At 39.3% G+C, this 27174-nt stretch overlaps 1 long non-coding RNA gene across 2 annotated transcripts; it reads left to right on the top strand.

Moving 5' to 3' along the window:
• LOC120551722 lies at positions 1–26544 on the top strand. Of its 2 annotated transcripts, none has more exons than XR_005637909.1 (3): positions 1–26; positions 2443–2571; positions 26348–26544. It is a non-coding gene; the product is annotated as an uncharacterized LOC120551722 (long non-coding RNA). The 2 variants fall into 2 exon arrangements; XR_005637910.1 differs by lacking the exon at positions 26348–26544 and adding an exon at positions 23687–23791.
• The last annotated feature ends 630 nt before the right edge of the window (positions 26545–27174 follow it).

Here is a 27174-nt window from a genome sequence, read left to right as displayed (position 1 = left end):
AGCATCTCTGTAAATTACAGCTAACGGTTAGTGTGCTAACTTAACTAGCTAACAATGTTTGTGTCGTGTTAGCTAGCATGTCGCAATAATACAGTGCTTACGGCTAACACGAAACAACATGTGAAGTTAAATAAGACAGTTTTGTAGCAGTTGAAATGTGTATTTTTCATCTTTTAGGGTAGGCTTAACGTTACTGTTTCACCTGCTGTCAGTTTTTATGCTAAACTAGGTTAAACACGACTAGTGGTGGATTGAAACATAGCACATTTACTCAGGTCCTGGAACGTTACTGTACAATTTTGATGTACTTTAATGCCACTTGAGTGTTTCCATGATTGTACTTTATACATAGCAGCAGATTCTGATTATTAATACAAAATTTATAAATCCTGATGTTTTATTATGGATTAAGTTACACAGTAATATATAAAGTAGCTGAAATTAGCCCCGCCTTTACCAGCTGTAACATAAATTATGCTTAATCATTAATGCATCAATGATTATAATACAGGGAAATTATGTATATTCTGAAATGGGCTATTCTGCATAATGACTACTTTTGGTACTATTGTATATTTTGATGCTAATACTTCAAATTTTACTCATCTTAGACTTTTATATATGCATTCTTCCCACTTTGTATAGCAACTGCTTTTCTAGGGATAAATAAAGGTTTATCTTATTTTAAGTAAAATATCTGAGTACTTCTTTCTGACCAGGACCAGTTACTTACGTTTACTATATGCACAGATGAAGTAACTCTACAACTCTTAAAGTAATAAATATTAAAGTATTCAGGCACCAGAAACTTCATCAGGGCAGACCTTTATTCATGGCTTTCTTATTAATAATAATTGCATTGGACCAAAGTGTGCAAAGACTTTCCTTTCTCCAATTTTGAAATAAGTACTTTCTTGACATTTTGAGAAACACACTGCTGCCTTTTAGAGCGTTAGATGAGAAGATGTAAACTTTGTATGTGCATTTAGTGAAAAGACTGGTCCTGGTTGTGTTTAGTCAACATCACTTTCATATCTGTGTGTTTAGTAACGTGTGCAGTAGGGGTGGGAATCAGCAGAGGCCTCACGATACGATATGATCACGATACTTATGTCACGATTCAATATTATTGGGATTTTAAACATATTGCAATATTCTGCGATATATTGCAATTTATTACCTTTTTGCTAGTCTATTGCCGCGTTGTATTTACCTCAGAACTCGGAATCCGCAACTGGGAATGACATCATACCCGAGTTGAATGCGTTCTATTTAAAGTCGGATTTTCATTAGCTCTAGCCCGGTTAGCTATTGTTAGCAACCAGTTGATAACAACGCATTACGCCGTTTTTTGTGCATGCAAACAGCGTAACAACATGTCCACAGATAGAAGTTGGACATGCCTGTGTGAACGACTGATTTAGTGAGACAATAATAAGACAAAAGTGCTTATAACTTTATGTTACTGCAGCTTTCACAACTGTTGATATAGGGGGCAGCCATGTTGGATTTTGAACTCTGGGTACTGCGAGGTTGTACGAGTTGCGAGCTTGTAAATACCAGGTCAGGGGGCGTGTTTCCGACTTTTACCTTGTAAAAAACGAGTTGTCGAGGTAAATAGAACGCGGCATTAATCCTTTGCGTTCCACTTTCTGGATTGCTCCGGTGCTGCAGGAAATTCCACCGGATGCATGTCTTTTTTTGTTTCCTTCTGCTTTCTTTCCGTTGGAATTTTACAATTGGTGGATTTATGAGGACTATGGTTAACTGCTCCTCAGATCTCTGCAGGGTAAATTGAGACAGCTAGCTAGACTCTCTGGCCAATCTGTGTTTTCTCTCTCACCACTATTTTGCAGCGGCTCTGTGCGGAGTTTAGCGCCGCCCATGACGATTCTGAATGGTTTAAAGAAATGCCATTAAACCAGAGCACGTTTTCCTCCCATCCCCGAATGCTATGTGGAGTAGCCAGACCCTCCTTCAGCGCGCTTTGGAGGAATTCAAATGATGTCCGCTAAAGGAAACTTTGTCAACATGTTTTTTTTTTGTTTTTTTTTAAAATTAATTTTTGATTAATATTGGCCTGTCACACCTTAGCATTGTCTTGTGTGGGGATCTCAAAAGTTTGAGGTAAAATAAATTTTCACCACCTCAGTCTGACAGTAATATTCATCTGTGCACCATATGTGATGATATTGCGTGAAGGAAAAAAATGCTGTGAGCCTCTGCAAAAGTTCAACTAGTTTCAATCACACTGTATCACTCATACGATGATAGTGTAGTATTAACTAAATAGTTTCTTATAATTCCCTAAACCCTGCATGTCTTGTGATTCCAATGGTACATGTGTTTCATCCTTTTACATCCTTTTTAACTCATGGCTACTTTTTTTCAGTGAATGGCAAAATGCCTCTCTTCACTTTCTGCCAATGTTGTTTTCTCAAGGCCTCCAGGTCCCAATGCTTGACATAACATCAGCACATGGCAGAGAAGGATGAAACGATGCCTGCCTAGCTTGGACTTGAAGCACTCCCTCCAGGACCAAGCAGGAAACCACAGGAATGATGTCCTGAGGTAAACGACACACGACAGTGTGTTTGTTTGTTTGTTTTATTTGTGTGAGAAAAACTGTTTTTAAGGTTGAGGTGCCAGGGCCAGTCTTGTAATGATATTACTCAATGAGGATTGTAATCACATGACTAATTACTTTCATGTCAGCTTCATAAAGTTATTGATCTCTGCCTATAGCACAAGTTTAGACAGCATAATCTGAAACAGGCTGACATTTTCCTTTCTGACTAGATGTTGGCACGTTTTGTGATCAAGTACTTTGACAGATAGCTTGTGGAGTTTGCTTCTATGGACATGTGAAAAATGGAAGCATTGGTCATTTGCTAAAATGGCTTAAACAAGATATATTTAGGTTTTCCTGACAATAACCTCTTGTGTTTGTGTAAATTAGGACTGGTATATCTCAAAAGCAAAGGTGGAAGTAAAGTTATTTATATACAGTAGAACCTTTCAACAGCAATTCTAAGTGCTTTATAGGGCTGTGTTATTATTTGAATTTTGAATCGTGATTATGATTTTGGCTCCCAACAATCACAAAAATGATAATTTTGCACATTACATTTTGCAAGTAAACTTGTATTTTGTGTTCTGAATGAAAAAAAAAAAAAGTCAACAGGAAAAGTATAAAGGGAAATTTCACAGTTCAAGGTGTTTTCACTGTTGATTTGTTTAACAGTTTTACTGTTTTTTTTTTTTTTTTAATTCAATAGTTGCAACATGTTTCTGAAAGTTAGTGAGTAATCATGTTAAATAATCGTGAGTTCAGTATTGACCAAAATAATTGGGATTATGATTTTTTTTCCATAATCGAGCAGCCCTAGTGCTTTACACAAGACTTAAAAGGCATTAAGACACAATACAATAGAAAAGGAGATAAATAGGATTTAGAAGAGTAAAATAAAGACAGAAGAGTAAAATATAATAGTGTGACATTTTTACATGCGCCACGAACCTCGTCAGTAGGAGGAGTCAACAAACTATGTGACTCTGACAAGAAAGAACATTGTTTGTACCCCATTTTGTACTGACAGTATTATTGTTTTCTTTATCTTTATCTAACTAACCTAAACAGGTAGTTTTTGTGCCTAAAGGATCAGATCAGAAAACGCTACAAAAAGCTAATATGAACCTTTTTTGTAATGCTCTTGAAAGATATTAGCACAATATTTTCCTGCCTGATAGATTGTATTTTAAAGACTTGTTGGATTCTGGCCAGGTCTCTGCTTACATTTGACCTTTTTATATTATAATTTTTACATAATGTAATTTTGAAATAATGAGAGTATCTCTGCTTAATCAAAGCAGCTGGCCTTCTCTGCTGTTTTGAACTTTATTTATATTCTTCCATCCAGCACACATTCTGACAAGCGAAAGGAGCAATGCACCAAGACAAAATGTCCTAGCATTATTCAGTTTAATTATTACACATAACACAAGTAACGAAAAATGAAAAACTCCTAATCGAGAAAGTATGTTTTGAATTATTGGCTATTCACATGGCTGTGTGCCATGTATGTTTACAGGAATCATTGGGAAGTTAAATAAGACAATTTTATTTTGTTTTTTACAATACTGAAGTTAGCAATATCATAAATATTTAAATTATAGCTTGTAGTATTGTTCCAGCAGCCATGAGTCTCATAAGAAGTTCAATGGTATATTCAGTTGATCTCTGAGATATCTATGATTTGAGAAAAGCTAAGTCACTATTCAGGATACAAACTGCATGCTGACACATAAGAAAGGAATCCAAAGGTCTTTCAGACTACGTTGAATGGAAAATATAAAAATTCCTCAAAAACATGCAATACGTTTTTCCCCTCACAGTCTGAAAAGATGATGGATGGTTGGAGTCTGTAATTAGTTTTCTAAAGACTATTGTAGCACCCTGTTTCGTCCTTATAATTAATTATTCCACTATGATGCTAAAGAGGAAACACCAGGAAGTAATGTCACTTCTGAGCATGTGCAGTAGATCCCTTAGTGCTCCATTAGATTGAGCTTGCAGGCCAGCCCGAAGTTTGCTGAGTACTTCAGAAGGCTTGAGAAGAAAAAAAGTGACCTCAATACAAAAGAATGTAGTGCGGTCTGTTCTCCCTCCCCTAACATCCAGCATGGGCAAAAATGACTTCTCTTAACCCACTGTTTAGCAGAGGGAGTGGATTCCACTTGAGCCATTTAAATCGCCACAGCCGCCGTCTTCTTCTCCTTACTCTTCTTCTCTTTACTCTTCTTCCTCCCTTCTTTTCACCTCCTCATTTCATGGGGAGGATGTGCGTAAAGTTGCCACGTTAAACACTTTCTCTCTTTCCTTTCGGGATTGTTCTCAATTTGCAAAGAGATCTTTGAGAAAACAAAGTTGTTGCTGGCAGACATCTTTGTCCTCGGCACACACAAAAAAACACCACAATCTATATCAAAAGATGTGCCTACAGTGTTTTAAATTTCGCTCGGATATGGGGAAGTTTTGTTGATGTTTTTAGTCTCAGCTGAAGCTTTGAGAATGCCGTTTTTTTTCAGTCAAGTAAACATATTCTGATCAAGCATGCTGATAGCAGTTTTTACTTCCTTTTGCCATGCCTTGCCTTCCTTTTTTTTGATAGATTGTGTGTAATTGCTTGCAGTAGTCAGTCATCCTGGGCAAGCTGTACTGTATTCTCTGTACCATTTAGTAAATCTTTAAAATATGATTGTATCAAATGGACATTTTACCATTGTATTACATTGTTTACCATGTTGATATTCTACCATGGAGGCCTTAGGAGAATAAAGTTAATGCACGATGGGGTATCCTGGTGCCAGCCACATGTTTAGAAATCACTACTGCTGCTGCTGGAGGAGGAGTTAAGATTAATGCTTGCCTCCTATGTCACCCTGAAAATGCAGGACTAACAGCTTTCAGATGTGAGAGGAAGTATGGAGGATGGTGCTAGTGGGGTTGGAGGGGTGTGTGTGCTGTAGTAAATTATAGAAATGATCTATCCTAATATAGGCACTTTGGATTTTAGCCATTTACTGTATGTGGAGCATTAAATAGGTGCAGGGCAAGAGGGCTTTGGCTGATTATGTAGAGGGATGTTCCCTACTCTGTGCTTTTTTAGCACATTAAAGCGTAACTCTCGCCAAAATGCAACCTAGGGTCTTTTTGTGAATGTACCTGAGTCAAACTTTCGTTTAAAAGCATATTTAGGATGGAAGCGCCATTTTTAAGATTTACTATATTTTAGTTTTTTGGTCAAATGGCCTTTTGAATGGGAGTGATAGGGGCACTTTCATGCTAGCCTCAAAATAGCTATTTTTAAAACACTAAGAAGGCTCGACACAACATGAAACTATGCTCCAAGTATCACCAGGGGCTCTACACCTTAACGAAAGCATTGACAACATTGTTTGTGTACCCAGAGTTTACAAAAGAGAGGTTTTATACAACTCACCGTAGCTCTTGTTGTTTCCAGCCGCAGCCATTTTATCAGTCAAAAACAATTTCCGAATGCAACATAACAGGGAGGAGAGTAAAGACGGAAAGCTCCTAAAGCTTAGTTCCATATAAATGCACGGATAAGTCGTTGTTTTGTCGTTATTGAAAAACAATATTGACCTTGTAGTTGAAAAAGGAGCCTCATATGGAGTCTGTTCATTCGCATTCGGATATCGACTCGTTTTGACTGCCAAAGTGGTAGTGGCCGGAAACAACTATGCGCGAAAGTTGCTAAAACTTTCTTTTGGGTAAATCTGTGTACACAAAGAATGTTGTCAATGCTTAGCGATGTAAGTAGAGACTCCTGGTACACCTTGAAGCAAAGTTTCATGTTGTGTCGGCCTTCTCTAGTATTTCGAAAATAGCTATTTTGAGACTAGCATGAGAGTCGCCCTGCGCTCCCCATCAAAAGCCCATTTGACCCAAAAATAAGAATACGGTGAATCTTAAAAGTGTCGATTCGGTCCTAATTATGGTTTTAAACTAAAGTTTGATTCACGTACACTCACAAAAACACCCTAGGATGCATTTTGGCGAGAGTTATGCTTTAAGAGTGTGTGTGTGAGGCAACCATGACAACTTTGTTTTAGGAATGTATTGTTTTATAAAAAGTTTAAATTTGCTTTTCCTGTGTAACATTTGAATCTGGCATGTTTAGAGTTTAGGTCATGCTAGATAGAATGCTTCACATGTCATTTATCAGACATGGGGGACTCAAGTCACATGACTTGACTCGAGTTAGACTCGAGTCGCAAATTTTAGGACTTGAGACTTGCTTGATAGACATTCATAAAGGAATTGACTTTGACTTGATATTCATGACTTGAGACTTGACTTAGACTTGAGTCAAATGACTTGAAATGACTTGATTTTCTGTTTAATAAATATATTTTTTCCCCCTCTGATATTGAGGAGGAGTTAACGCGGCACCAGACCTGCAGTAAACGACACTGGCTATGGCTAGTAACTTAACGTCATGGATCCCTCTGTACAGAAAATAATAAAGTTTGGCTATAAGGATTACACATCTGACCAGGCAAAGAAGAAACGAACGGCAGTTTGCAAGGTCTGCAGTACAAAAATTTCCAACGTCGAATTTCATCAGACACTTCAAATCAGGAGAGATTTGGGTTCCAGTCCCCATATTCAGCTGAACCACTATTTGTACATTTGTGATGGACAGAACTCACTTCAGTTTTTGTCCATGAATAAGCACACCCTCCCCTCTTTGTTCAAGGTGGCGGTAAGAGCGAATACAACTATGCACACATACACACACAACACAAACTGCTCTATCTCTCTCTATCTCTCTCTCTCTCTCTCTCTCTCTCTCTCTCTCTCACAAACATACACACACACATGCAGACGTATGTGAATAAAGCTAGGCACACATACAACACACTGCACTCTCACACACACGCACATTCACTCACCAATATTAAGAACTTTTCACTCTCTCTCAAAAACGCACACATTCACTCACAAATACACTGACAAATATCAAAATATACTTTCTATTCCATGTGATAAGCAAATGTGGTGGGATTCAGCTACTCTTAAAGAATATGTTTTGTTCTTTAAGAGAAGGAAAGGTTAAAGGATGTGTTTCTGTCCCATAAAAGTGAGGCATGTTTGAAGAATATTATTTGACTTAGGAACCATTATACTTGAATTGTTTGAAGGAATTTCATGATTTGATGTCATGTTTGAGGCATATTGAACAATGTTGATTTATTGTTGGCCTAATATCAGTTTTTGGCTGTGCTTGTTTATCTGTGTTAATTTAATTTTGTTCAGATGTATGTGGACGCAATGTCTTTTGAATATTGAGTAGGAAAAAATGCAAATAATACTCCAGCAGTTCATAATCACTGTCTTTAGCTTGTTTAAAAATGGAAACTTTGGTATGACTTGACTTGTGACTTGCTTGACCAAAGCTATGACTTGACTTGACTCGCTTGATTGTCACAAAAAATGACTTTGACTTGCTTGAGACTTGAAGGTTAAGACTTGAGACTTGCTTGTGACTTGCCCATGTGTGACTTACTCCCATCTCTGTCATTTATACTCTAAATGACCAGATAAAATACATAGAAACACCTGCATGAGGTCAGGGGATCACCAAAGTCAGTAGAAGTTGTCCTCTGGGGACCTTAAATGTCCTTACAGAATTTAATATAAAATCTATCTGATAGTTGAGATATTTTAGGCTGGATCAAAGTGGCAGCCGGATCGGCCAATATTGCTGTCCTTAGAGCCATCCAGCTAGCGTGGCTAAAAAGTGAGCATTTGAAATATGATCCAGCACTTTTCATTGCAGAAACAACTGCAGGTACTAATCATGTTCGTTTGATTCTATATCAAAAGCACTCTAAAAATCAGCTGGGAGCCAGTCAATGTACAATTATAATCTCACGTTGACAACTCGCATAATGCTTCCTTCCATTATTCATCCTTAGTGACAGTAAGGGCTCGGGCCATGCCCACTGAAGCCCTGTGCTGTCATTAAAACCAAGAACTGTAATTTTTCTCTCCATTCTTTGCACCTGCACATGCAGTTATGTTGCATAGACACCTGGATAGTTTTTAAACCAGGTGATCTTGCAGATCTGCATACAGATTCTCCCTTTTTTTACTGTGCTGTGTGGCAACTGGAATTTTAACAGAAGCTGCGTTGCCCCCTGCAATTCTGGATTTAACTGCATCTGTTAAAATGCCACATAAAGACAAAACAGTCACTCCTTTGGCACTCCTGTTTCCTGACATGGTCTGCCTCTCAGGTAATGATACATATCAAATTTTCTGTATTGCTGTCATGAAGAAAAATTATTTCTAGACATTTAACTGTCCCTGAAACACTGTGGTGATTGATTCAGTCAAAATAAGCCTTTGAGCCTTTTTATGCTGCATTGAAAAAAGTTTTTCACATTCTCTTATCTTATGCTTAGAATGATCTTCATCACCACAATAATTTGAAATAAAGCACAGTAAAACTATTATGTTCTGATGAGTAAGTCACGGATGTGTGGAGAGGGCAGAATATACAGTGACTGAGTTCCAGGCTTTTGGCATTGGACTGAGACTTGAGCTCAATAAACTCTCATCCTAAAATAAATGCAAAATTAGAGGGTTATAGAATGGAGAGAAAAAAGGCCAATGGGCTTGGTCCTTGGCCCCACACACTCAGCCGCTGTGGAGTTTTCTTTCCTGTCTCCTATTATTCCTGGTCTCCTGCCTGGATGAGTCAAGAGAGGGAGAGAGAGAGCGAGAACTGAAGGGAAGGATGAGAGAGAGGAGGAGAGGGGAGGTTAGACAGAGATAGACGGACAAAGAGGCGAGAGAAAGATGGCACGGAGAGGTGGAGGGAGGGACAGACTGGCTGTACTTCCACTGTCTGATCTGGCCAGTGTTTAAGGATTTGAATGACAGAATAAATGTAGAAAACTTGGGAGGTCTTCAAGTGCAGCCATTTTGTGAGAGCTGTAGTTTCAATCCACAGTCACATTTAAAAAAGATATATTAAGGCTCAGCTCACTGAACAAATGTTTGTCTTAAAGCAGTGGACACCAAACTCTAATCTCTATGAAGAATAGAATTGCCGTGATCAGTGGACTCGCTTATTGATGTGAAGTTAACCCGCCTAATTTTTCACATTGAGTTCAATTTAAATGAAGTTTGACAGGCAAATTCTTGACTGTGCTCTAACCCATGAGGGAATGATGAACTGGAGTGTCCGACATTATTATTAATTATAGAGAGCCGGAGTCCCGCCCTTATATGAACGAGAGTCAATGGAGAGATAATAATTATTTTTTTATCCCGTTTGAATTGAGCCATGGATTACAAATATGATGTTCATCAATTTAGAACATTATTTTTCTCAGTTTATTGTTAAACTGTTGAAGTATAAGACTGTGAAAATACGTAATTAGAAAAACTACACACTTCAATGTCTCATGGATGACGTCTCGCTGAAGCTACGATGTCTGTGTGTATCATACCGGGGACGTGACGTCACTCAAATGAGCAGAGGATCTCTCTTGTTCTTTTTCTTCTCTGCTGAAAACACTTCACTGGATACAACACAGCAGTTAAGATAACGTTACATGTGTTGTGGAACAGAGCTAAGCTAGCTAGCTAGCGAGCAAGCCGAGCATCAAGCTAGGTGAGGTAGATTGTGTGAGACGGGAGATGGAGTTCACTGAGCGGTTTCACACAAAACTAAGTGATAATACGACAAACCTATGGATAACTGAGATTTCTTTGGTTGAAAAATTATCTTTTAAATTGAATTTGTAATCCATGGCTCAATTCAAACGGGATAAAAAAATAATTTGGTTCTCCCCGTTGGTTCTCTGAGTTAAGGTCCCACGAGGTCCACCGGTAGGGGCGTGACTTCGGCTCTCTATTAGCTGTGTTAACCAAAAACTTTCATTTAACGTCATCTGTTGGAGTATAAAGTGCTCAACACAAAAGAGAAATGGTTTGAAGACCGTTATGAAACATGAGTCTATGGTACAAATACGTGTTTTGAATAAACTGTCAGTTTATTGTCCTGTTAGTGAACAAGCTAGCGAAGCCTGCTGACTGACAGCTAGCTAGAGAGCTTTTATCTGCCTCCAGATATAAAGATCAGAGAGCTACTGTGACTGACCAGTGTCAGCATGTTGCTTTATTGATCCACAGAAACAGTTTTCTAGTTCCTTACATAAACACACTTTTGTTCCAATTAATACTGGAGATGTTCTTAGCTACAGAAATCCTCCAACTCTGCACTCTTTTATTCCTCTTCACTGTCCTCTACCTAATTTATTTTCCAGTCACATCCTGGTAAGGTGTATTTAATGGCCAAGATGGACAAAACCCGATGTTAATGGATGCTGGTGCTGCAACCTGAGCGAACATCGTCTCTGCAGCAGCCAACTGTGTGATCAACTAAAACAAGTGTCTTGCTGGAAATCTTCCTCAATGAAGATTGATGTGCAGTATTCAGTGTGTGCTGATCAGTTTCGCAAAAGTTATCTGTCTTTTGAACATGTCACATCTGTTATATTTTATCATAAAAATTTATTTGGGAACCTCTGCCATCGTAACACCACATCAAAGACCAGCTTCTGTTTGTGTGAAGGAAAAAAAGAGGCTTTTACGTTTATTAGAGTAAGTTGAGATGCATATGCAAAAGCCCTTACAGTAGCAAGTCCATATTTGAAAGAGGCTCTATTGCTGCCCTCATTATTTACAAACTGAGAAGATCAAGGGCTCTTTATTCGAGGTGTTACAGCACCCCTGGGTGTTTTACAATAGCTCTAGGTGCTTCTGTTGCTTAATTGGGAGCCAGAAACCAGTTTGGGGGCCTTTGGAAAATGGCAGTACAGGGCCTGGGGTCTTAAAGGTCCCATTAATGGCTCAATAGGGCTGCATTGTAATAGTTCAGGGTGGAAAAGTGTGATCTCTCTTTCAAAACTATCCTTATACTGTATCTATAATGTATCTACAACAGTTGCTTATTTACACATCCAGCCAGTACGGAGCAACATTGGCATTTCAGCAGTCGTGTTTGTGTCAACCTGATCAATCAAAGTCCAACTCTCCTTTTAGCTCTGTTTTGGTCAACTCAGGAGGAAAGTATCTGGCTCTTTAAAGTGGACATATTATGCTTTTCCATATTTTCTGTCATATCTACAATGTTATTATGTTGGATTTTCATGTTAACCCTTGTTTTGTCCTTCGGGTCCCAGTGACCCGAAGGACAACACAAGGATTATGTACTTCCGTTTACTTTGTTGAGAATTGCTCTCTAAACCCTGTTTTTTGTAAAGTAAGTAAGTAAAGTTTATTTCTAGAACACATTTAAACACAGTTTAAGCTGACCAAAATGCTGTACAAACAAGAACTAAGGTGCTGTATTAACCCTTGTTTAGAGAGCAATTCTCAACAAAGTAAACGGAAGTTCATAATCCTTGTGTTGTCCTTCGGGTCACTGGGACCCGAAGGACAACACAAGGGTTAAACTTTAAATGAGGTAAATATATTAGTTTCCACTGCTAACTATAGTAGCTACATAGCTAACGTCAGTAAACAATGTCATCTGGGCTGTCACTTAGCTGCTTCCTCTTGACCTAACATTATAGTGAAATGAATATTTTTTTAACTTACGACATTTGAAAAAGTCACACTGGAGTCTGGAAAACCGGGATGAACATTTTTCACAGTTTTCTGAAATTAAATAGACCAAATCGAGAATATAATGGGCAGAATAAAAAAAAAATTGTTAGTTGCAGGTTTAATTGAATACGATTTATAGAAGTTAACAGACATCTATGTTTAAGCTTTGTTATCTAAAGGAGCAGGGATCTAAGTGAATGTAAACTTGACTGGCATTAAATCGAAATACAGTAATGTTTTAGGGTCTTCACTACTTGAGGCAAAAGTGCTGATTGTTGCCACTGGGCTTTTGCTGGTTCCTCAACAGATTAAGCTAAGCCAGGATCAGGCTCCCCTGTGACAGGGCTCCATAAAGCAAACCTGCTTCCCCCCAGCTAATGGGTAGCATACGGCAGGTAGAGGGGTAAGGGTACCAACGATGAGGCGGCATGTTTTACGCAGCTCCAAACAGGAGGAGATGTTTTGTTCTAGGTCAAACCATGGATGTGTAAACCCTGACCCCCTGCCTGTTAGAAACCTCCATATGTGCAACGCTGAGCTGACAATTAAGCTTTATGAGATGCTGACATGACTGAATGCTTACAGCCATGTAGGTAGCCTATATTGTGTAGCTGCTTATTTACAGTATAAAACAATCTCTTTACAGTTGGAAGTGAAAAGCAGCCCTGCAGTTCAAGATCTCCATGACTGTTTCCAACCACATATAAGCATGTGAAGTTTAAACGCCTTCTGTCGGCGATCAGGAGAAACACATTTTATGTGGTGCTGGCAGCTGCTCACACTTGGGGGAGGGGTGCCCAGATTCTGCTGGACAACACCTTAAAGGCTAGATGCACACTACAAGAAGTTAACCAGATTCCCCTCAGGCCGGTCCACATGAAAGACTACAATCTGGGTTAAGAATCCACGTCACAGCTCAGACGGAGCACCATTGTATCCATTGGTGGAAGTACTCAGATCCTTTACTTAAAGTGGCTATATGTAACTTTCAGTTTGTGTTGATTGTAGCGGCTGCTTTGGATAAAGGCGGTAGTTTTTTTAACACACACCTGTCGTAAAGGTCTTTTCTTTATGATGCTGTGTTGCCCACTGTATTACTAAGTTAGCGTTACCGGGAGGTCCTATAGTTGCGATGAATGTTTTGCTCAGACCGAAAATCATTCATTTACAATAAAAGAATACGTTACTAATGCATCGTTGCATTTCAAGTGTTGCATATGGTAACTTAGCCTGGATGTATCGTGAGCTAAACCAGGTATCATTGTCAGTCACTGTGTCACGAGCCAAAGCATTAAGAGATTGTTGTAGCAACTAACGTAATAATCACTTGGCTTAGTATAGAGCATTTAATTTGCTTTACACAAGTTCCGGGGGACATAAGGGAAAACAAAATAGTAAGCCAACACAAACATGGACTGAAAAGAAGTAAAACGTCAGCGCTAAATGGAAGGGGGGCGTAATTTATTGTAGGCTACAGGTGTACAACTACATCACGCAATCTAAAGTTATTTTATGAAATAGACCTATACCTGAGGGCCACTTCGGGGTCGGTTTTAAATAATTTACAATCCCGTAATTGTCTCCATCTGTGGAAAGCCCGACCGAGATTGACTCTGGTTTCTCCCGTCATCTGTCACTTTCCCTTTTAGCTTTTAGTTGTTCTTTGTTTAATTCCTTTTTTTACTGTGATGGACCTGCCCCAGTATCAGCCATAACTACATTAATAAAAACGTAGTCTATATCGACAACCTTTAATTTCCGGGAATGTTCAGGTGCCGCCGGAAACTCCGCCAGATATCCCTCATTTAGGCCGGATGTCAGTTACCTTCCGCTTTCTTTATGTTGGCATTTTAAACTCTGGTGGATTTCTGAGGACTATGGTTAACTGCTCCTCAGACCTCTGCAGGGTAAATCCAGACAGCGAGCTAGACCATCTGTCCAATCTGAGTTTTCTGTTGCACGACTAAAACAACTTCTGAACGTACACACGTTCCACCAAAACAAGTTCCTTCCCGAGGCCTGTTTTGCAGAGGCACCATAAGAAATGCCATTAAACCAGAGCACGTTTTTCTCCCATCCCGGAATGCTATGTGGACTAGCCAGCGATGCATCATATTCTAAAAGGTCATCATATGTTTGTAGCATCGCTGTCCTGTGAGAACCACTTATCTCTAAAAATGTTTTTTTTTCATGGCGTCAGAAAAAGAGCTCTGTTTTCAGCTTTATGACGATGCGTTTTTCAGCTGATCCAAGAGGCTTGTTAAAGACTTTATTTAGCTTAAGAAGGAAAATCATTTTCTCAGGGACACTTTTTATCCTTGAGTTTATCAGAAAATTGCAAAATCTCCCGATTTTGAGATTTCATTGGACAGGAAGCAGATGAAAAACTGAAAAGTAACTAAAGCTGTCAGACAAATGCAGTAGAGAAAAAAGTATAATAGTTGCCTCTGAGATGTAGTGGAGTAGAAGTATAAAGTGGAAATACTCAAGAAAAGTACAAGTACCTCGAATTTGTGCTTACATACAGTACTTGAGTAAATGCACTTTGTTACATTCCACCACTGTCAAAGTTTTGACTTGAATGGCAAGTTTGGAAGTGGTTTCTTCAAGATCTGACAGGCTGTTAAATGTTTTCTGTTTTGCATATAGTAACTAATTTACGAGCATAGAAATATTGATTAATAAGTCATATAAAGGTTATGGTTGATGCTAAAGTAAATGTCTCTAATTGAATGATGTTTCATAGCAGATGTTACAGATGTCAGGATGCTGAGATAGCCATCTGCAGACATTGTTGTATTTTTAAGCACAGCCTCAGTGTTTAAACCCGGACACAGACTTGATGGAAGATCGAAACAGAAAAGAAGAGACACACGTTAAGCCATTGAGTTAGAAGTAGTTAAAAAAAATGGCAGCTTTTGAGATCTCCACGTCACACGTTGAACTACAATAAGCTCTGGTAGAGGGTTTAGGGTGAGTTGGGAGTGGGCGGTGGTAATGGATGCTCAGGCTGTGATTGGCTCCAGCCGGTTGCCCATATTTAGATTAGTGTCATCATGTCTCTCTCTGGTTTGTGTTTAACTGTGCTTTGGAATGAAAGGCAAGATGTCTGGTTGCTCTCTCTCTCTCTCTCTCTCTCTCTCTCTTTCTCTCTCTCTCTCTCTCTCTCTCTCTCCACATCACATCATGGAAACTCACTAAGAGCTCGTTCACTGGCTCTGAAACGCACCTTGCTCTGTCATTTATTAGCTGTCTGTCCCCTGGACAGATTAACATGTTGGAAGTTTTTAAGGCCATAAAAGTGTTGTTCTTTTTCTTAGGTCATAATTGGTACTGTAGATGGAATTTAAATAATGTATGGATAACATAAGTATCTGCTTTTCCTTGTGGCTTCGAGGAGTCAAATAGTGAGATGAAGTTTGGGTTATTGGGACAAAATCAGCCCCCTCTTTCCTCCATCTTTGTTCTGCAAATATCATTTTTCTTGCTTAATTACATTACATCACATACATACAAATATATTTAAATGTAATACAAAAAAGTACATATGTGCCTGGACGGCTGGTATAATTGCTGGCCAGCAGTAGCCATTTGTTAAACCTCACTTTCTATGTCATTGTGTTAGCTACCCAAATTGTCTTTTTTTCCTTTCTGTCCACGTTTGCAAGCAAAAAAGTAAAAAAAAAAAAAAGAAGAGGAGGTGCTCTTCTTTGCCTGACATGAAGTATCAACTTTTCATTTCCCAGGCCTGCCACATCAACAAAGGGAGTATACTTGGCCGCAATGCAAAAAGAGGAGGAACAAAAAAAAGTAAGAATCCAAAAAAGCGAGAGGGGGAAAAAAGGGAGGAGCTGTGCATTCTGGCAAAATTGAGTTTGTATGGTGATGGTGCACTCAGAGTACCCTCTGACACCATTAACCTTCACTTAGTCTCAGTTTCTGTTAGTGTTGATGCTGCTTCTGTTACTGCACAACAATATGGACATACAGCGCCAGTATTTATTAGATTAGAGTCTTTTGTGTAGGGTTAGGATTAGTATATGAATATGAAAACAAAGAATCCAAAAAGAAGAGCTGAGCATATTTTTAATATATGAAATATGTTTTTTACTGCATGGCTACAGTGTTTTTTGATGAAGGAAAAACCTTTTCTGAGGCAATGGCTGAAAAAAGTGAATCATCTCTGCAGCGCACCGAATATCTTCGTTCATTCAAAACAGATGGTCTTAGTTAAAGCACATTGTCTCGCTCCGGAAAGAATTTGAATGTCCTACTGTCACTAATATCCCACATTATAAAGCACAAAATAAAGCAAGCGGCTACGTACAATAGACGCCTGCCTTGGATGTTAGAGTAAAGGTGGTTATGTTGTTATCGGGGTGTCAAGTGGGCACCTCCCAATTTCAGAATCACTTCAGCATGTAACTATCCATTACAGGAGTTGGACTTTTCATTAAGTTTAATGGTTACACTTAACTGATAATGACAGTGGCCACCCACATGTAAGACAGGATCCACAGCTTCCTGTCCCTTCAAACCCCTCCGACTCTTATGACTGCACTTAAGCTGCAGAGCCACCTGGGTTATTGTTAGGCGTAGCAAGAAAATGTGCTTTTAGGACATGAACCTGTTTGAATCTTTGCAATTCTATTTGTCTTGTAAACTTGAAAATAAATCTGGATTGTGAATGAAAAATGCAATTCTATAGGTCTTTGATGACAAGGATGTCTCATTCTAAAAGCCTGTGATCTTGCATTTTGCTACAGAGATCATAGAAATTAACCCCTGAGATTTTGGAGGATGTAAACCTCCAGCACTGGACTCCTCTCAGCCCACTGACTCCTCTCCCTCAACATGTCAAGACACTCAATAGTCTGCATTCCTCCTACGGACAGTTTTCCTGGAGCTCAGCTGCTTAACATGACACCTTTGCCGACACCTTTGCATGCTGCTAAATGTGTCCACTCTTTTGACGCTCAAAACAAAAAACAAAACTACATGTGGTAGCTCAAAATTGAGTGTTTATGCTTCATCTCTTTCTTTTTGTCTGCCACATCTCCACCTCTGTTAACACATTTTGGTGTTGCTTCTTCTCTCTCTCTCTCTCTCTCTCTCTCTCTCTCTCTCTCTCTCTCTCTCTCTCTCTCTCTTCTTTAATTTTTGTCCTGTCTCTACCTGTCTTGCGCATTGCTGAAGTTCTTTATTTCACTCCCCCTTGCTTCCCTATAAACATGGGAGGGAGAGAAGCACCCAGTTAAGGGTAGCCACCCTGGGGCGTCCTTCTGAGAGTTCACGAGTTAGGAGTGCAGAACTTGTGTCAGACTCCACCCTCTCCCACCCACTAAACCCAGCCCAGCACCACCCAGCCTCTCCCTGCCTTGCCCATAGGACAGTTTCTTCATAATATATATATCAAATACCACACCATTAAATCATATAATATGTCTTTGGACTGTCAAATGGATCAACGTTGTTTGTGTTGATGCAAACAGGTGCAGCATTGGTTAATTGTCAGTGTAGTTTTTGTGTCGCATGCAGAGGTTTTTATTGTCCAGTTTTCAGCAGTAAAATTTAAGAAAAAATTGTGGCCCTGAGAGTCCTCCCACTTCTAACCAGGATTGCTTTTGTTCTAAATTTTCCAAACTTTTTTCCTCCATATTCAAGAAATTTGATATCACAGCTTAAGAGAAGGCTCCTCATGCCCATGTTACCCAAAACACAAGTAACATTCTCTAAGGGGTTTTATTTTGTGAGTGAAAGCTGGAAAGAAAACAAAAGATGACAACAGAGAATAGGTTGGATAAATGAGGGAAAGGAGGAACATCTTTTTGTTCTGTCCCTGCACATGAATTCAATTCTTAAAGCATCTGGAAGCACTTAACACTGTACTGCTGGCTGCATTATGCTCAGCTCTGCACTGTGACTTCAGCTTCGGAAACAAAACCTTAAGGCGGAAAAATGAAAACAGTCCTGAAACAGTTAGTCTCAAGGACTAGGTTTTCTAGTTAGAAGAAGTCTGTATATGTTGTCACATTCTGCTTTATGATGAATCATGACCAAGTTTAAGTGTGTGTGTGTGTGTGTGTGTGTGTGTGTGTGTGTGTGTGTGTGTGTGTGTGTGTGTGTGTGTGTGTGTGTGTGTGTGTGTGTGTGTGTGTGTGTGTGTGTGTGTGTGTGTGTGTGTTTCCTACAATCTGTTTGTTCTCCAGTACCTTCACGGCAGTACAAGCTATAACAAGTAGGGTACCTCATTTACACATACATCTCCACTAGCTATATAGCTCTATAGCATGAGTGCTTCACAGTTCTCTAAAGCTTTAACATATACCTTTTCAGTTTTTTTTGTGTGTTTTGCCCCTACTGTTCTTAAAATAGATTCATGACCTCTACATATGATTCTACAAAATATATTTTTCATTCCTGAGAATGACACCACCAACGCATTTAAAATGTTCTGTGTCTGGGGATGTATGTCTAAAAGCAGTATAAACTATCAGGAATCACCAAGAAACAGTGGAGGAAGAAAAGCCTTCCGTGGCCAGTGAAAATACAAAGAAAAATGCAGAAAAGTGACAAAATGTAATATGCTAAATATATGCACAGGCAATCATTTGCATGAAGGACACAAAAAAGCTGTATTTAAAGAACAGAGTCTCAGATCAGGAGGCAAAAGGTGGAGTCTCTCATTGTGGTCTTAGTGGCGACTTTGTCTGTGGTGCAGTTAAATCACACTCAGCCTGCTGGCAGACCAAACATTTGAGTCTAGAGACTCAAAGGGTGAATCATGAGCCACAGCACCTCGTCAGTAACAAAAATCTCCAATCTTTTCTCATTCTTTATCTTACATTATGTCTGAAGTTAAGGGGACAGAACACAATGTATGAAGCTTAAAAAAATGTATGTAATGGCTGTAATGAGTAGAGTATAAAGTACACAATAGGTCGTGATATTTTCCACCTGGAACACTGAAAACTGAGAGGTCATCCTGCCATGGCCTTGGAGCTGAAGTAAAAACATGTAGGTACGACCCCTCTGGGATCATCATGCTGTGAGTCCTTGGCCAGAAAAAAACAGCCTCTCCCAATGGAAGAGCAAAGCTTTCACCCCCAACAGGAGATCTGGACAGAGGAATTAGTTTGTCAGCTGGAGACTGGAGCTGAGACGCAGCAAATGACATCCCAAACCATGCCCATGTGTTTGTCTCTTAACCTTTAGAGGAAATAGCACTGTTAGTTTTGATCAGAACACCAGGGATAGTAGTCCAGTTGTCCAGATGTGGTAAACTCTAACAATCATAGGAAGGTGTGTCTTGTTAAACACACTAACACTTTGGCTACCACAACTTAAACAGTTGTGGTAGCCAAAATTTAAAATCCTAAATTAAAGGGCATTAGAATCCATGAAGGAACTGAGTATGCCACCTTCTGGCTGAATGTTTCTCATATCTGTGCTAAGTGGAAAAGTAAACAGTTGGTGTGTGAAGATCAAGACCTAAGCATGTCTCAGCAAACTGTGAAACACTTTGCAAAACTGTGTGTTCAAAGTGGGCTCTGGAACAAATCTTGAAAAGTTGAGTAAGCTAAAGAAAACACATTGCAAATGAGCCATTTTTTTTGTTAAAAGCATAGTTTGGATCTTTTGAATGGGGTTGTATGAGGTACTTATCCATAGTCACTGTATCACCTACAGTAGATGGCGGTCAGCATGCCCCCAGTTAGGAGAAGCAGGCAGGAGTACCGACACAGAAGCAAAAGCAGTGTACTGATATGTATGGGGCAGCAGCTAAATGTTTTTTAGCCATCTAAATAAAGGACCACCTAAAAAAATCAATATCAGTTTCAGTGTATGCTATATCTAGAGTAGGGGGTGGCTATCTTTAATCGGTAAAGTGATACTTTTAAAACAGTGCCGGTGCCTGAACCGATACTTTTTAAGAAAGTAAAAAAAAAAAGTAAAAAAAATAAAAGGGTACTAAACAACATTAAAGAATGGCTTGTTTATTGCTAAGGCCATATGGCCAAAATTTAAGATTTAATAATAATGTAATAACTATAACTTATAACAATAACTTATTTCACCAGTAAATTGCTGGTAAATGACAAAAAACAACCACCAGATGCAATAACTTTGAATGCACCACAAGGCTACCTGTTTGAAGTGAACGCACCATCTGTGTTGTTTAAAGGTGCTCTAAGCGATGTTGGGTGACGTTACTTCTTGTTGACTTTCAAAGTATTTTCAAACAAAACGAAGACTAGCTCGCTCCTCCCTCCTCCTCATCCCGTTCCCTCCCTTCTGTGCTTCAGCGCACTCCCCCCCCACCCCCCCCTCAAATCCTTCTTGTCCGTTATTGGCTGAACACTGGAACACGGTTTGTGTATGTTTGCATGGTCCAGGTTGGACCACTTTGTTTTTGTTGGCGTGTGTGGACCCTAGGCTGTCCACAGAGACCGCATTTTTTTTACAGTGTGTTTAGGGGACCGGCAGCTCGTGGATAGTGAGGAGATGTTTGCTGTATGTGACAAAAAATGTTGTAGCCTAAAAAACGCGTGACATCGCTTAGAGTACCTTTAATTCCAACAACTGCAGCTGCAGAGCAGACTGTTACGTCCCGGTGTTTGAATCCTCTACAGTGAAACACAGTCACACTTTACACTAGCTAAGTTTCCATCCACTTGTCAATCGAATTATCTGAAGTTCGGTAAAAAAACTCATGCGAATAAAGCTGGTGAAAGTGTGTTTCCATCCAACAGCTTTAAAGCGAATAAAAACCTGTGTGTAATGACGTCACATGCTGTTTTGCGATTAAATTGGTATATTGAATTGATTTGAGACATTTTAAGGTGTTTCCATTCATTTTTGCACTGAATCGCACAACATTCAAGTGAACTTTTGCGAACAAAAGTAGTTGTTGTTAATATTAGAAGCCAAGCTAAGCTACGATGGACCTTTGGCTGAGGATCCGATCCAGCTCATCAAAAAGGTGGAACTTGCCTTTTATTTTCCCTCCGGCACCGCTGTGAGACAACTCTCTTTTTTGAGCCGTGTATCGCTGTTTGAGCGCCTTCCATTTACTCCGCAGGACGTCCCACGGCTTGTCGTAAGGGGACATTCTAAAACGCTTAACGTGAAAAAGCTTAACATGGTTTAATGAATCTAAACAATGATCAATCATCACCAGATGTATCATGGTCATATCTTGTCATGAACACTTAAGCCTGTCAAAAAAACTAAATCGAAATCCAACGATTATAAGTTATCTCACGTTAATGTGTCAGATAACGTCCATAATATTTGGACATTGGGTTAGATTTGACCGTTTTAAGTGGTTATGATGAGCAATATAGGAGAGGATTTTTTTGGTGATGATTGATCGTTGTTTAGATACATTAAACAACGTTAAGCTTTTTCACATTAGGACTTATAAAGCCAATGAGAACCGTAGAGAGTCAACCCACAGCTGCTCCGCTGCTCTGCTGTGAAGCAGAAACGCTTTATGTCAGATAATGTCCATAATAATTGGACTTTGGGTTCGAGTTTTTGACAGTTTTCAGTGGTTATGAGGAGCAATATGAGAGAGAAATTTGGTAATCATTGATCATTGTTTAGGTACATTAAACCACGTTAAGCTTTTTCCTCGTCATAGGGCTAATTTCAATTTCTTTATTTTTGAAAGGGGACAGTGAACATTAATCAACATTGAAACAATGTAAATGTTCCCGAGTTAGCTCAAAAGTGCTAATTTTCATCGGTAGTCCCCCAGCCAGATGTAAAACAGGCAGCCTTTAAAATAATGACAGGTATAAAATCACAAAATAAAATTACATGCAACACATTATGGTTAATAAATACAATTCCAGTAAAATACTTATATAACATTTAAATGCACAGAGATAACATTAGTGCCCACAAGTTTGGCTCTCTACCAGCCATTTTTTTGCATTCTTTTTGAACGAAAAGAATGACAAAGACTCTCTAGTAGTTGCCGGCACTGTGTTCCATTGCTGAACTGCTCTTACGGAGAAGACAGCCTGACCAAAAGCTGTTTTTCTCCGTGGGATAATGCAGTCTTCCCTCACTGCCCCTCTAGTTAACCTAACCTCACTGGATCTAAAATTTATAAAATCACATAGTGGAGGAGGTGCTAAACCATGTCTAATTTTATAAATTAAACAGATATTTTTGAATTTAATGAGATTATCCCAGGTAAGTAACTGATATTTCCTCAGGATACTACAGTGGTGGTAATGGTATGGTTTTATGTCCAGTATTTTTAATGCTTGCTTGTTTTGTGTGAAATGATGAAGAAACCATTAACGTGAGATAACTTCTATAATCGTTGGATTTCGATTTAGTTTTTTTGACAAGCTTAAGTGTTCATGACAAGATATGACCATGATAAATCTGGTGATGATTGATCGTTGTTTCGATACATTAAACCACGTTAAGCTTTTTCACGTTAAGCGTTTAATGTCCCTGTCGTAACTGTTGGTCATTTCCTTCGCGAGCTCCTGATAAATATGGCATTTCTTAGATTTTTGCTATCTAAAATAGCCGTTATATTTTTCTGGTAAATTAAATTAAAATAGTATCTCGTCTCCTCGTTTGTCCACTTACATCTGTTTTTGTTTTGCAAACAGAGCGGAAATACTGGGCGGAAATGAACTGAAACTTCTTCTTCTTCGTTTTATTGTGGGTTGCAACCATAAAATGACCTAAAACTTAATTGCAATTCATTATTTATTCGGCAAATAACGTTTCCATCAGCGTTTATCGCATAAGCCGTATATCGATCAAGAGAAAATCCGATGAGACCCAACGTATTTTCTTTGAGTCGATATTCATGAAATTCAATCGGATTTTACTGTTTCCATAAGGCATTTTTCATTCGATATCACTTAATTCGGATAAAAACGTGTGGATGGAAACATAGCTATAGTTTGACATTAGCTGTCAGCATTTTAACAGTGTTTAATCCAGCTGTTAGCTAAAGGTAGGCTAACGTTACCTGCTGTCGAGTGTAGTGTAAAGTCAGGCACCGAAATTTTCGTTCTTATTCGGTCTCGTTACTACCGTTTACGATGGCACCGGTGTCCTATTGGCACCGCGTTTCGGTACCCAACTCTAATCTAGAGTCTAGAATCTAGAAGAAAATAGATCACCGCTTTTCCTTGCCATCAGAAAGCCCTTTCTGACGGGGAACTGAAGCCATTATCTATGCTCTATTTAAAGCCACCAGACTCATGTGACAAAAAACGTAATTTTACCTTGCAGAAACTTTGTGTTATTGTGTGACTTTAGGTTATGAACTAATAAAACTATCAAACTAACCTAAAGAGCGCATTATAACGGCTTCGGTTCCCCGTCATTAAACACTGTTTGACGGCAAGGTAAAGCACTGAAAATATTCTAAATATAGCATACACTTAAACTGATATTGATTTTTTTTTTTTTTTTTTTTTTTTTTTTTTTTAGGTCCTAAAATAAGTTTTGCTGTGTGGCCCTGTCAACAGCAGTACATTGCTTAGCTTCCATGTCAATACTGCTGCCTGCTTCTGGGGACATGCTAACCAGCATCTACTGTAGGTAATAAGAAAAAGTAAGGTAATAAGGTATAAGGTAAGGTAATAAGTACCCCATACAACCCCACTTCAAAAGATCTGAACTATCCCTTTAATCATGTTTAAAGCTCATTCTAAAACCTGGATTTCTGAATATTTTTAGCTGCATCTTTGCTAAGAAAGTATTCTTCTGTTCTGCTGAGGCATTAAAGCTCATCAAGTCTATTCCAGTTTATTTATATAGCCCCAGTATCACAAGTTTGTCCTAAGTGCTTTAAAATCTGTACAGCATTTAACACATTCTATGCTTAGAGCCTTGATTCAGATAAGAAAAAAATCACCACATAAACCCTACAGGATACTGTCTGTATCCAAACCATGTGTGGAGGGGTCATCTCCTTTTGAGGGCTGGGTGGGATCACACCCACAGAAGAGCCCCCTCTAGTGCATACTCTCTCCAGCGTTTAGGCTTACCCCACCTTCACCAGTTGGCTCACCATGTAAACACAGAGCAGAAAGAGCAGTGATGACGAATGCGGATGCATTAGGCTGATGAGGATTACTCCACGGAGGGGTGGGAATATTCTAAGGGGAAGGGGGAGGTGGGGGGTGAAATGTGAGACTCTGGATCATGTCTGAAGCATCCGCTGGAAGGAGGAGCTGCAGTCACATAGTGCAGATGGGTGTGAAAGAGCGAAGAGATTTACTCTGTGATTTAAACACATTATCATTAATACTAGTTTAATGTAGACTTCTTTCTCTTCTATATAACGTTCATTCTTGACATCTCCTGGGTGATTTATTTATATCCAACATTAACGGATTCTTGTCCTTAACCTGACAACTATCTAACATTGTCAGTACTGGATTAAAGCCAGATATTCCTATCCTGAGTGCAGCTCTGAAACACTGTAAACTATGATCACATCATAGACTGTTGTGGCTTTGCGGTTTAGCAGGTGGTGATTACTTTTGTTTTCTCTATAACAATATCTCCCTTCCACTCACTCTGTTGCACTTCTTTAACTAACTGGACAGGAAGACTGAGGTTGAAGTAAGTTAGTAAGTACCTTCATGTCAGTGTTGGGGTCTTTAAAGACAACCTGGTTGTCAAAGGTGTTTGTTGTTGCCAGGTGCAAAGGCAGAGTATACTCTCTGTATGGTACAATCTTTTTTACTCTCTCATACTCCACGATGGAGCAGGACCTTTATTGTAGATGCAGGCAGAGTGAATACTTACTATGACTCATATGAGAAGGCATGGTGCTCTGTGGTTCTCCTTTCTCCGGGCCTCCCTATTCCTGCCTCCTCACTGTTTCTCTCTCTCTTTCTCATCCAAACGCCAACATGCAACATAATTCACAATCAAATGTGCAGAGCAGCCTCACAGGAAACATTACAACCAGCTGAAAAGGGAAAGTAGAGGCCTGCCAATATACATTCCTTAGTTCTAATTCAGTTGGGAGGCTGAGAAGAAAAAGTAGTAAAGTGAAGTAGTTAATTAAGTTCTTCAAGATGGCTGCATCATTGTATATGTTTTAAAACTACATGAAACTTTGAGGGGAAAGATGCCCATGAAAAGTGCTGTTTGGATTCACTGCGCGCTGTCATTCATCCATTAAGCACTTAAAAATAGCGCCACAAATTACAGCTTTCTCTGGTTTAAGGGTGTGGCAAACAGGGGAGCTAACTAGCATGTTGATGATTTCACCTTTCTGAAATTTGGAAGCATTGAAATGAGAGCTGCAACCAACGATTATTTTGTGAAAAGGGTCGCTCATAAGTGATGAACCTGCAGAGAATTATCACCTCCATCTGCAGCTCCACTCAGCTTTTTAGCGAGTTTCAGGATATTGTTTAGCTGTCTGACCCTCAACTGTACTGTGGTTTGGTTCACTCTTACTGCTCTCATAGTTGTTTTCGTCCTAAAATTGCAGGGATACGTTTATAAAATAATAAATAAATATAAAAAAACCTAAAGATTTTCAAGTTACTATCATATATGACAAAGAAAAGCAGCAAGTCCTTGCAAGTTTTCTACCAATGGATTGATGAAATGTTTATTTCTGTATGCTCATTTTTGAACAATGACAGGACTAACTAGAGTTTAGAGTAGAGAACTAACCTAAACATTGTGTACAACGGCTAGTGTTAATCTTTAAGTGTGCATACATGTGGGACCAGTAGCGTTTCAGATTGTAGAAAGATCTTTCAGGCAGATCGGAGATTTTGGGAAGATGCCATTTTCCATTTAGCTCAACAGAAAGTTGGCCTCAAGCAGCAGCTTTTCATCAACATCAGAGAAGAGGTTTGTGATCTGTGCAGAGCAGGAAAATAATTTTTTCTGTTTCATCCACAGAAACAGAAATGAAGATATCATTTTTTTCGCCCCCCTGTGTGAAAATACATTTATAGATTTGGCTTTAAACCCCTATTTTTGGCACATTTTAAAGTGTTCATTTATCAAGGGCATGGATGGTACTAAAAGATGGTAGTTCAGTAGGAGTGACCAGGGTTGCTATTTATCACCTGCTCTTGCCTTAAAGCCCAGTCTGATCCAGGATTCTATCTTCAGACTGGGTCTTCCTCTCATCTGGGTCGTCTGAAAGTTCCTTATGAGAGTCTTCAGATTGGTAGCAGCTGTGTTTGTTGGCTGGGTCCAAGCTGTGGGAGGCTGCGGCAGGCCAGCGGGGAGGAGCTTCAACATCTGGAAAAGAAGGAAAGCTGGCTGAAATACAGAGACAAAGTCCTAGCAACAGGAATACTCCCCGAGCCAATCCTCTCGCTACAGTATTTGCAAGATTACAGTTTGCTTTGTGTAAATAAAAGTTTTCAGGTGCCAGCTTTGTTGTCACAGCCTTTGATTTATTAATTTCATTTAAAAGCGTGCGTTTGCTGGATAGAGAGAGTCAGACAGAGCGTCTGAGACAGTGGAAAGAGTGGAGTGGTGTTTTTAAGATCCGACCCTCTGGGCCTCTCCTGATGTAAGAGCGTGTCTAAACATGTGGGAGCCGCCTGCAAGAGGAAAAAAGAGGAAGGGGGTTGAGGTGGTGCTTGTGCTGGTCAAGAAAACCTTAAACCTTAAACTCCTCAGATCTGCCCATTCTAGCTGCCATTGCTGCCTTGTTTTCTTTAAAGTTAAAAAAACATTTTGTCACTACAAAGTTGAATAAAGTCTAATGTAACAAGTGGCAAACTAACCAACACATTTCCGACACATCAGGATTATCCTCTGGGGACCATGAATGTTTGTACAAAATTCCATGACAATCCTTACAACAGCTGAGATATTTCAGTCTGGACCAGTGGTGGACTAACCAGCCAGCCGACATTGCCATCCCTAGAACCACACCGCTATCATAGCCAAAAATGGGTGGGTTCCCTTTATTTCAGAGCTCAAAA

This window comes from Perca fluviatilis, chromosome 21, assembly GCF_010015445.1.
Source record: "Perca fluviatilis chromosome 21, GENO_Pfluv_1.0, whole genome shotgun sequence".
In the NCBI taxonomy this organism is placed as follows: domain Eukaryota; kingdom Metazoa; phylum Chordata; class Actinopteri; order Perciformes; family Percidae; genus Perca; species Perca fluviatilis.
This window is presented reverse-complemented; position numbering and strand designations above follow the sequence as displayed.